The sequence below is a fragment of the Ursus arctos genome, unplaced genomic scaffold (genome assembly GCF_023065955.2).
Source record: "Ursus arctos isolate Adak ecotype North America unplaced genomic scaffold, UrsArc2.0 scaffold_8, whole genome shotgun sequence".
In the NCBI taxonomy this organism is placed as follows: Eukaryota; Metazoa; Chordata; class Mammalia; order Carnivora; family Ursidae; genus Ursus; species Ursus arctos.
In genome coordinates this window covers 53670474-53683575 of record NW_026623100.1, presented here as the reverse complement: position 1 = coordinate 53683575, position 13102 = coordinate 53670474, and positions in this window count along the sequence as shown.

Below are 13102 nucleotides of genomic sequence, written 5' to 3'. Positions count from 1 at the left end.
AACTGTGTTGGAAAAAATGTTTACATATAGAAAAAAAGTACTTGGTTTCACTCTTTGCACCATCAAAAAATTACTTCCTCAGAGACTAAAGTGTTAATCTGAAAGGCAGAAATACAAAGCCATTAAAAGGCAATATAAGAAAAGATCGTTATGATCTCAGAGTAGGTATAGATTTCTAAAGATGCTAAATAAAAAAATTTTAATAAGAAAGACTTAAAAGTTTGAAAAAAGCCTAAATTAGGATATGCAAGCATTAATGAGAGGAAGATGCTTGTACCACAAAAAACTGGCAAAGGATTAGTATTTAGAATACACAAAATTCATAGCAACCAATAAGAAAATAAAAATAACCCAACAGAAAAAAAAATTCAGGAACAAAAACCACACAGAACAGAAAAACTATTATGTAAATCAATATATGAATCTCATTAATAATTGGGGACATAGAAATTATAGAGGAAAAAAATTATGCCCGCCTGCTTGGTGAAAATTAAAATATCTAACTCAAGCACTGATTAGGATGTTGAAAGCTTTAGGACTACTTATACATTATTAATGGGAGTATATAATTATGCTCTACTTGGGATATCATGTTAGAAAACAATTTAGAATCGTCTCGTAAAGCTGAAGGTAAGTATCTTTTATGGCCCAGAAATTTCATTCTTATTTTTTCATCTCCTGGAGAAGCTCTAACACATGTGGCTCTGCGACAAATCCATACAGTGTTAAAAGCAGAGCAGTTTTGAACAGCAAACAAGTGAATCAACCCAAATATTTTTAATAGCAAAATGTTTAAATGAGTTGTGATATAGTCATATAACGAAACACTGTAAAACAGTTAAGCTGAATGAATTCGTGTCAGTTATCAATCTAGATGAATGTCAAAAAACAGGGTACGATGAAATATACATTCATAAGACAACACATATTTTTGCCATTTATAGTAAGTCAACACCACGTAAAAATGGATATTATATGCTTAGGAGTCTCATAAATGCAAGACAAATGTATAAAGACAAGTAAAGGCGCAGCGTATGTTGAGGCCCTTAAAGGTACTAATTATGCTAGTTTTTGGAAGCTAGATGTTGGATAGAAGGATGTTTGGAAATTATTCTTTAGCTTGCATATAAACATTATATATACACACATATCCATATGCATATAAATTATTATTTTATATACATATTTCTATAAATAACTGTTTTTAAAAGATCAATGAAAATATTATAATGTCATTCTTTTTCACGAGAAGAGCCATTAAGTAACAACATTCTTTACCAAGTACTCCCATCTGGTATAAATATGGAAATTTTTAGTTCTCTTTGTTTCTCTGCCACTGAGGCTCAATGTAACCTAGGCAAACTTTAAAATTTCTCTGTACTTGTGATTTTCTTATGCAAAATGTAACGTATATTTTGCATTCGCCTTGGAGGAATGCCATAGGGCCCAAAATGTAACTGCTTTAAAAACAAAGCTAACAGATTTTTATCTATTCACTTTAGGACTCCAACTACGCCAGGGAAAAATCTTAGATTGCTCATAACCCTTTACCAATGATTTTTCAAGGAAATAAATTTTTCCTTTTTCTAAGCATTCACTACCATCATTTAATAACAACATCTGGTATGCACTTTAGTTTTTCAAAGCTATTCCATAGTTGTGATTTCATTTTATCCTCATAACACCCTCGTGAAACAGTGAGGAATTATTCATACCATTTTACAAAAAGCGAAGGTCACAGTGCTAGCAACATCCAAGGTTAGTGAGTTAATCATTTAGCTTCCACTCATTATTCTTTATATCATAGCATACCCTGTAATTCAGTTTCTAAATGTTTTGAAAATATTTAACCAAAGTATTCTCATTTATTTAGTATATTTTTAAAAGAGCAACAACTTTCTAATTATTGACATTGTCAATTATATCGTTTTTAAAGGTTTTTAGAAAATACTCAAACTCTTTCAGTAAGAGAAGTAGTATCTCATTTGTAAAACCGACGGAGATCTACAAAGATTGAAATTTGCTTACAGCCACAAAATAATGTGAAGGAAGTAATTGAGTATTTCAGGGAGCTGGAAATAGTATAACAACTTAATGTGTGGGGCCCCTGGGTGGCTCAGTCAGTTAAGCGGCCTACTCTTGATTTCGGTTCAAGTCATGATCTCAGGGTACTGGGATCAAGCGTGGAGCCAGGGAGTCCGCTTGTGGAGCCTCTCTCTCCTCCCGCTGCCCCTCCCTCCTTCTCCCTCTGCCCCTCCCCCTCACACAGGCATGCAGGTGCTTTCTCTCTAAAATCAATCAATCAATCAATCTATCTATCTTAAAAAGAACTTACTGTGCAACTTCATTTATTGAATCCCCTTAATTACCAGCTTAAAGAGATAAGTGCTGCTTATATATTCCTGAATATGTAGCCTCTAAGCAAGAGGAATTCTAGACTCATGCTTTTTTTTGACCTCCATTTACTTCCTGAAAAAATTAATTAACAAGAGTTTTTTTCTCCTCATAAAATTTTCTAAAATCTGTCTTCCATCTCCTGTTTGACTTTTCAAGATCTTGTTATATATTCATACTTGTCAGGGCTTTCCAGAGAAAGAGAACCAACAGGATATGTGTAGGTGTGTGTGTGTGTGTGTGTGTGTGTGTGTGTGTGTGTGTATGTATGTATGTATATATATATATATATATATATATATATATATATATATATATATATATATTCGAGAGAATTATTTTAAGGCATTACCTCAGGTGAATGTGGAAGTGTGGCAAACCCAAAATCTGATGGATTAGGTAGGCTGACTAGAAACTCAAGGAAGAGCTGCAGTCTGCTGGCAGAAGTCCTTGCTTGGGGAAGGTCACCCTTTGTTCATTTAAGACCTTTAACTGATTGGATGAGGTCCTGCCATATTACAGACAGTAATCTGCTTTACTCAAAGTCCACCTATTTAAATGTTAATCTCATCCAGAAAACAACTTCACAGAAATATCCAGAATAATTATATCTGAGCACCATGCCCAGCTAGGTAGTCAGAGAAAATGAACCATCACAATTTTGAATGCCCTAGATTCCAAATTGCCCTCTACATGTTCTCCATGCTTACAGTATAAACTCATTTTGTTGCAGGATTTCTTTTCCTTCTTGGTCACACCACTTAGAAGAATTGAGAGATAGACCAGATGGATAGTGGTGGGCAGCAAAACAGTTTATTGAGTGATAGTACTGAGTGATAGTTAAGTTTATTGAGCCACAGTACAAAGCTCCTGAAGAGGGAGGGGACCCAAGAGGGTACCACGGGAATTTCTAAGTCTAGGGATTCTTATGGGCTTGTTGGCGACTGTTTTAAGCCAATTAACTCTCCCTGTGCTTGCCACCCAATCAGGTTTTTGCCCATGTACTCATCTACCTATCAGGTAGGAAAGGGTGCAGGGCTCCTTCCAGGGTGGTGTAAAATCCTTTGAAGGGTGGTTTCCTCTTAGGGTGGGGCGGGGGGGGGGGGTTGTCCCTCTCTGCCTTTCTTTCGACTATCCTACATTGATTTCAAATGCATACTTTACATTTTGATTAATCCATCTAAAATCCATTTGATGTCCACTTTTGGTAATTACTGTAGACTAAATGTGTCCCCCCAAATTCACATGTTAAAATTCTAACCCCCAGAGTGAGTGTATTAGAAAGTAGGACCTTGGGGGGCAGGTGCTTAGGTGATTAGGTAGAGTCCTATGAGTAGGATTAGTGTTCTTTTTAAAGAGACCCCAGAGAGCTCTCTTGCCCCTTCTACCATGTGAAGACAGTGAGAAGACAGCTGTGCATGAACCAGGAAGGGGGCTTTCATTACATACCTACTCTGCTGGTGTCTTGATCTTGGAATTCCCAGTCTCCAGAATTGTGAGAAATAAATTTATGTCGTTTATTACCCACCTTGTCTATTATAGCAGCCCCAAAGGACTAAGGCAATAATATCCCATTAAGACAATTAAAAAAACTCAAAACTTTGTTTTTTAAAATATTTGAAGACACTGAAGTGGTAAAATAGGTTGGTAATCTTAGGAAGATTTTGAAAAGGATGGAACTCTACCTAAGGTGTTAAGAATGGCATTTGGGACAGTTTTTTGGAGGAGGCCAAACTCAGAGATACATGCTAAGAGGCAGTGAGGCTGAGTAGTCTTTGGTTAACACTCCAGGGTGAAGAAGAAGAGCAATACCATCCAGATTACACCCAGAATTAGAAGCACACAAGCAAATCGTTCACTTTGAGTTTGGACCTTTGAAAGGTTATGCACCGGATATACTGGTGAATTGGATGTAGGTCTTCCCAGGGACTACGGCTGACCTGGATATCAACTCAAACCCTGAAAGTGTATTTAGCTTGTCAAAATGTTGTGGGGGAGGGAGAGGGGCTTGGGTTATTTGGTGGAATGGTTTTGTTAGCAACAACAGGCCAAGGTTATGGCTCCAGTCTCTGCCAACTGGCTGTTTGTACCATGGAGTTCAGCTCAGTGAAATCCTCCTTTGGTGAGGCTCTTCTTGTACTTTTAAAAGTAAACACTGAGAGACAGGAGTCTAAACAACCTCGCTTTATAACATGTGTGCAAGTACTGCTAGACTCACTTTGTAGCTCATACATATTTTAGCTTCATTCTTTATGTGTGTACTTTTTTGTTACTTGTGAAAAAATAGACATCTCTAAACATATTTATTTTTTCTGCCACTTTTCCTATTCTTTATTTAAAGGCAAACGATATTTTCTTGATCACAAATATTTTGTAATGAAATATTTTCTCTTTCCTAGGGCTGTGTATGCTCTTGCATAATTATATTAATGGCAATATAAAATAAATATGTTTTTGGAAAATAGAAATTTTTTTCGTTCAAAAAGTTTTGGGTATTGGTGATTTTCTTTTGGCGATTGGTGGAAAGCCATTGGAGAATCTTTAGTTTCTCTCTCTCTCTCTCTCTTTTTTTTTTTTTTTTTTGTTATTTTGTTTTGTTTTGTTTTAACTTCTGGCAGAAAGGTGAGATTTTTGTATACAGGATAAATGAGTGAATGAAATTGTGTCCATAGAAATTAACAGTAAGTGGGGCCTTTGTGGGTTGAGAAGTTTTAATGTAGAAGCACAGCATTACAAATAAATGTTCAGTTTCAAAGGAGTTTGAGAGAAAAAAAACAAACCACACACACACGCACACACATGGGATTGTGTCTAAAAAAACTGCCTTCCAAAAGCAATCATAATTCTATAATTCTCTATAGAGGAAGATAACATCATTTTAGACCCCAAATTATTTTTACAAAAAATGTCTGCACATTTAATAGTAAGAACACTATCATAAACAATGAAATACAAAGGGAAAATATAAGAGACCAACCAGCATAAATTGTAAGCTACTGACCCAGAACCACAGAGCATCTGAGTTTTCTTGAAATAGACTGTAAAATTGCTGTATTTACTGTGTTCCAGAAGATAAAATACATGATTAAAAACATTAACAGATAACTGAGGAATGTAAAAAATAATGCAATGGAAATTTTAGAACTGACAAACACAATAACCAAATTTGAAAATATAACCGATGGGCTCAGAAGTAATTAGTTTTTAATTGATAAGGAGAGAATTAGTATTGTAAGACCAGTCAGAAAAAAAACAGCAGAATTTAGCACAGAGAGGCAAAAGAATAAAAATCAGAAGAGAAGTTAAGGAAAAAAGATGACGAGACACAGTGAAACAATCTAACAGAATTTAATCAATATAGCAGAGAATGGGGCAGAAGTTATATTTAAAGAAATGATTTACAATTTTACAATGCTATTGAAATACACCAATCTGTAGATTTGACAAACCCTAAAAACCTAAGCAGAATAAATGAAATTAAATCCATGCCCAGGTCAATCACAGTAAAAGTGCTGAAAAGCAAATACAAAGAGAAAAACCTCAAAAATATACAAAGTGACTATCTTTTAAAAAAACAAACAAAAACAGGCAACAAATAGCCTAACAGCTGACTCCTCAGAAGAAACAATGGAAGTAAACACAAATCCCTTATCAGTTTATGATTTGTAAATATTCCTTCCAATTCAGTGGTTGTGTTTTCACTTTCTTGATGATGTGTTTTGAAGCTCAAAATGTTTTAATTATAATTAAGTCCAATTTACCTGTTTTTCCTTTATTGCTTATGTTTAAGTGTTATATCTAATAAGGCTATGCATACATCTATGCATATATATGAAGATAAAGATCGGAAATTATTTTAAAAGTCACTAGCATTGGGGCACCTGGGTGGCTCAGCTGGTTAAGTGGTGTCTGCCTTCAGTTCAGGTCATGATCTCTCTCGCAAATAAATAAAATCTTTAAAAGAAGTCAATAGGATTACCTACACTTCTTAACCTTATTGCTAACTAACCTGTTTTTCTCAACATGTTAATTTTTCTATTTAATCATATATAGGTTGTTCTTGTTCTGATTTCCAATTCTGTCGACTTTTCTTAAGTCACCCAAGCAGCTGAAAAGTTGGCTTGCCGCTTTAAAGATAAGAAGTATGAAAATGTTTGCCAAAAGCAGAATTGACATCTCCTTATGCCTTAAATCCACACCTGCACTTTTAGTTATCAGCCTCATGCAAGATATTGAACAGTGGTGATCAAATGTGTTTGTCAGATCATTTTTTGGTGAAGTATATCTCTTGACATCCTGTTTTTTGCTTAGGTAATTGAAACATTATGGTGCAATAAAGTCCTCAAGTCAGAATCACAAGTTGATGAAGACTGGGATAAGGGTGGAAATACAAGGAGACTGGGGAAGCCCAGGATTCCAAGCACAGAACAAGGAGAAATATGGCCTCGAGTGGTCGTTATTGCCAGGAAACGAGAAACGTGTCCTCTGCTATGCCCGGCCCCTTCTGTTCCCACAGATATGTGTGTTCCTGCTCTTATTCAGAGAGAGAGGGGGTCATAGTAAGAGAATTCAAAATATTTGCCCAGTTAGCAATGATGACAGTCATTCTCTAAGCTTGTTACAGTGCTTTGGGTCCTGCTCAATATTTTTATTCTGTGGATCATGCATTACTTATTGAGAGGCCATAAGATCTTTTTATCTTTCAGAATAGAAGTAATTACTCAGATGACTAGAGCTTCCTCTAGTTCAAGAGATTTACTTTGTAACTTACAACATTCAGAACAAATCAGCACATTCATATTCCCTAGTAAGAAACAATAGAATACACCCCTTATATTTTTTTCTTTTTTTCTGCCTCTTAACTTACTGCATGGAAACAAAGTCCTATAGGCTATGGCTTGCTAGAAATACTGTGAAGAACATTCTTTATATTACTGACTTCGGCTTTTTGCTTTGGGGTAAATAGTCTTATAGACTACCAAATAAGTAGTATTTTAAAAGTGTCCATGTTTCATGCATTTTGGAATTACAGTCCAAATGGATCATTTATTAAAACATTTATAATAAGAGAATCTGGTAATGATTATGAAAAGCATTAAATCTGATAAAATTGCTCAAATAATTTTTAAACTGAAATTTTTGTTCAGCTCATTTTTGTTTATTTACTTGAGCCAAGATAATATGAGAAAACTTTAGCAAATAATCAATCTCAGTCGCCTGGTGGTTCAGTTGGTTGAGTATCCGACTCTTGATTTCCACTCAGGTCATGTGATCTTAAAGTCATGAGATCAAGCCCCTGACGGGTTCTCCACTGGGCATGGAGCCTGCTTAAGATTCTCTCTCTTCCTCTCCCTCTCCCCCTCCCTCCTTTTCCTTCTCTCCCTCTCAAATAAATAAATAATAAATAAATAAAAAGAAAAGTAATCAATCTGTTTATATAGTCAAAAATAAAGGACAGGTTAAAATCTGTACATGAAGAATAAACAGACAAGATTTGCAACCTTTCTACATTATGTTTATGTGCAATTAAGTTGCCTAGCCTAAAGCAGCACTTAGAAATAGGAAATCTCGTAGAAGAAACTGACAAATGTGGAGGAGGAAGGCTTTTTGTTGTTGCAATTGTTGGCAAAATCAGTTTTAGTTTCAAAAAAAAAGCAAAACCAAAAAAGAAAGAACCTGAGCAATAAATGTAGGAATCTACTGCCTCTTCACTGATTAGAAAAGGAATAGGACAAAAAGTCAATGACTAGGGTAATAAGCACTTTAATGTAACATTTTCATCACAGTACTCAAAATTAATAATCCTGTGATATTATACTACCCATTTTCTAGACAGATATAATGAAAGACAACTCATTTTCCCAAGTTAATTCTGGGAATAAGCAATGGATTCTGATTGTGTTCTCTTTAAAAATTATTACCTTACTGATCACTCTTGGAGATTTCTCTGGAGTGGAAGATTATTTCCCTGAAGCTTCCTTAGTCCTCTAGAATCTTCAATTTGTCTGGATTTTGAAAATAATTCTTTTTAGCCCTATGATAATTTTCAGACAGCAAGGTTTTTGCTACCATGGATTTGGGGAATGGGGGAGTTACAGTCCAAATGGATCATTTATTAAAGTATTTATACATATCGGAATGTAAACAGTCACTGACTGTCAGACCAAAATTTATCCCACCAATTTTATTTAAACTTCTCACCAATCATCTGCTTTTCCAAATATTTAAGGAGGCTGTGGGATTTAAAATGTTTATTTTAATACACATTGTGAAAATTTTCAAGTGTTAAAAATGAAATTTTCATACCACAGTTATAGTGTATATCTGTTTACATACTATATGTATATCTGTGCTTTACCTATAAGACAGTAAGTTCCGGGGACTCCAAAAAACCAATTTTTGCCCCTGTAAGGGTGTCATGGCTCCCACCGAGATGGCATGACCTTTATGATGGCCACTGTATTCCTAATATTGTTTATTTGTGTCTTCTTTCATTTTCATTTGAAAATCTTTCCTGAGGTTTTTCTATTCTTTAATCTTTTTCAATTTCAGGCTCTTTTGATCCTAGTTTACCCTTCTATATTCTATTTCACTAATTTCTGCCTATATTTATTAGTTTTTTCCTTGTACTTTCTTTGATTTTATACTTGTGTTCTTTTTTTCTACCTTAAGTGATTAAATACTTGGCTTTTTGAGGGTTTTTTTCTCCAATATAAATATTTAAGTTCAGTTATATCCTGCAATCTTTCAGGTAATATTTCAATTATAGCTAATAGTTAACCGAGCATTTACTATTTTTAATGATCTGTGGGAAGATTTTACATATTGTAGCTCATTTACTCCTCACACCAACACCTTTAAGTCAGTAGTGTTATTTTCTTCCTTTTTTTCACAGAAAGTAAAGAGAAGTAAAATGACTAGGTTAAAGTTACACAGTTAGCAAATCCTGGAGGTAAAGATTCAACTCAGGCAGTCTGACTCCTGAATTCTTTAAAATAAATCTCTATCTCTAGAACATTCATTCTATTGGTTCTGTTTCTCTGGAGAACTCTAACACAGATTCTTTTCTTGATCTAAATATATATTCATATTTATAATTACATATACCATATATTTTACTTTTTCATTTATTCATTTTTACCTTTCATTTATTTATTAACTTAAACATACTCATTTTATAACCTGTATCTGATGATTTCATTATTGCAATTCCTAAGGGTCTAATTCTGTTGTTTGTTTGTGGGTTTATTTACTCTCTCTTATTGTGCCTTGTTTCCTAGTGAATCTTAGAGTTTAGACTGAGCTTATGTGTTATCATAGACTTATGGGGTTCTGGTGAAGGGAAGTCCCTTTAAAATTTATTTGAATTGGCCCAGGGACCCACAAGAAATACCATTATGAGAACACTTTGAATTTTTTCCTGGATTTGAGGTTTCCTGTACCATGCAGGTGGAATAAATGGAACCTCAAATCCACACAAGACAAGTCTGATGTTACAACAATTATAGGAGGCTCTATTTTCCACCCAAGCTCAAGCCAAGACAGGCATGCTTATTTTATGATCTTTTCCCCAGAAGAAGTATTTTTCCCTATCTCACACTTTCACTAAAGGTACACCATTTTGATGGTCCATTTTATTTAAGGGATCCAATTCTAAATTCCCCAACTTGAGGTTAAAGCCCACTCTGTGGTCAAAGTGATGCCTTTAAAATACACTCCTAGTTTCTGAGGCGGCCAATTCCCTCTGGACTGCTATACTTTCAAATTCCCTCTCTTTTTAGCTTGTTCTTCATTTACTACCTCTGTGGGACTTTGCTTATATTTAAAAAATCCTAGCTATACTGAGACTCATACATATTTTATTCAGTATTCCTACCTGGTTTGTATTTTGCAGAATACGTAGCCCTGAGATGATGATTTTCTTAGACTATTTAAAATTAATGTCCTTGGCAGAACAAAAAAAATTATAGTCTTAATTGTTAACCTTATTGTCTTGAATCCTAAAATTAATTTTAAAATTTGTAAATCCTTTTTTATGTAATTATCTTAAACATAAAAATGAAATAAACATGGTTCTTTCACTTCACTTCTACAGAACTTACATACTCTTTTAATTCATTAATAGAAGAAACACCTCCTTATGTTTTTGTAATTATTATTTTTTATTAACTTAATTTTAATTCCAGCATAATCAACATACAGTGTTATATTTAGTTGCAGGTGTACAATGTAGTGATTCAACAATTCTATACATTACTCAGTGCTCATCATGGCGAGTGTGCTCTTCATCCCCTTCACCTAGTTCACCCATCCCCCCACCCACCTCCCTTCTGGTGATCAGCAGTTTGTTCTCTATAGTTAAGAGTCTGTTTCTTGGTTTACCTCTTTTTTTCTTTGCTCATCTGTTTTGTTTCTTAAATTCCAGATATGAGTGAAATCAAATGGTATTTGTCTTTCTCTCACTGACTTATTTCCCTCAGAATGATCCTCTCTAGCTCCATCCATGCTGTTGCAAATGGCAAGATTGCATTCTTTTTTATGGCTTAATAATATCCATTGTATGTATATACCACCTCTTCTTTATCCATTCGTCTATCGATGGACACTTGGGCTGCTTCCATAATTTGGCTATTGTAAATAACGCTGCAATAAATGTAGGGTTGCATGTACCCCTTTGAACTAGTGTTTTTGTATTTTGGGGGTAAATATAAATTTACTGGATTGTAGGGTAATTCTATTTTTAACTTTTCGAGGAACCTCCATACTGTTTTCCAGAGTGGCTGCACCAGTTTGCATTCCCACCATGGGTGCATAAAGGTTCCTTTTTCTCTGCATCCTCGTCAACACTTGTTTCTTGTATTTTTGATTTTAGCCATTCTGACAGGTGTGAGGTGGTATCTCATTGTAGTTTTGATTTGCATTTATCTGATGATGAGTAATGTTGAGCATCTTTTCCTGTGTCTGTTGACCATCTGTATGTCTTTTGTAATTAATAATAAGCAATGGAAAATATGTATAACATTTAAACTTTTCATTTCTTGTTTAGAGTATGAAATTTTTGTAAACAATCTTGTGATTTTCTTCAAAATATCATTTTCTCTGAAATACTATTTTCTTCAAAATATCAATTTAAGAACAAAGTAAAATATTGAAAATTATAGTGATATAGAATATGTATAAAGAAAGAAAAATACAGGACATGATTTTGAAATTTATGCTATTATGTCAGTTTCTCTTTTATAACAGTATGTGTGCTGAATTTTACATTTTCTTTTTTTTAAATTTTATTTATTTATTTGTTTATTTGTTTATTTATTTATTTGACAGAGAGAGAGACAGCCAGTGAGAGAAGGAACACAAGCAGGGGGAGTGGGAGAGGAAGAAGCAGGCTCTCAGCAGAGGAGCCTCATGTGGGGCTCGATCCCAGAACACTGGGATCACGCCCTAAGCCGAAGGCAGACACTTAATGACTGAGCCACCCAGGCGCCCCTGAATCTTACATTTTCATCTTAGATCTTGTATGTTTAAGATGTCAAGTAAACAAATAAGGGTGAAATTCAGTGTCTGCTTTATTCCCACAAAGCACAATTCCCAGAAGTACAAGAATATGTTTTGGAGTATCTGTGCAAGTGATTTTAACAAGTAGCATCAAAAATGAACATGCCTGGGGCGCCTGAGTGGCGCAGTCGTTAAGCGTCTGCCTTTGGCTCAGGGCGCGATCCCGGTGTTCTGGGATCGAGCCCTGCGTCAGACTCCTCCACTGAAAGCCTGCTTCTTCCTCTTCCACTCCCCCTGCTTGCATTCCCTCTCTCCTTGCTGTCTCTCTGTCAATTAAATAAATAAAATCTTAAAATAAAAAAATGAACATGCCTTCAATAAACAGACACTGTGAATGAATCTGAGCCAGACATAGAAAGAAATACACAGCATGATCTCACTTATGTATGAAAGCTAAGTTGGCTCCACGCTCAGTGGGAGTCTGCTTGGGATTCTCTCTCTCCCCCTCATTCTGTTCCTCCCCATGCATGCTTTCTCTCTCTCAAATAAATAAATAAATAAATAAAGCCTTAAAAATTCTAAGCATTAAATTCATAGAAGCAGAGAGTAGGACAGTGATTACCAGGGCAAGGTGGGTGGGGAAAATGGGGAGATGTTGGTCAAAGGGTAAAAAGTTGTAGTTATGTAGGATGAATAAATTCTAGAGATCTAAGGTACAGCATGGTGAGTAAACATCACGTTGGTACATCTTAAATATATACAATTTCTTAACCAATAACTATAAAATATGTATTTGGGGAATGGGATGAAGAATGACAGAGGCAGTACACGTGTTATGCAGAATCTTTTAGTCACACGGACGCATGCACATATACACAAATAACTGCTAGCTAGAACATTGAGGAAGTCACACTACTATGAATAAGTGTGTATATACACTATGTAAGAAGAACACATCTTCTATTGAATTTTAATCACCTACGTGCATTTCTGATACAATCAGCCACTCTTCAAAACAAATTTTTATAAGGCAATTTAAACTGTCTTTGGGGATAAACTATCTACACTGCACATCAAAGAAAAATAAAGAACAAATCATTTGCATATATATTTGATTGTTTCCCAGCTAGAGACAGGACATTTACAAAGGGGAACAGAAGTAGAAGCAGAAAGAAGCTCTGATAATCTTGAATCATCTTCATCTCTTTTT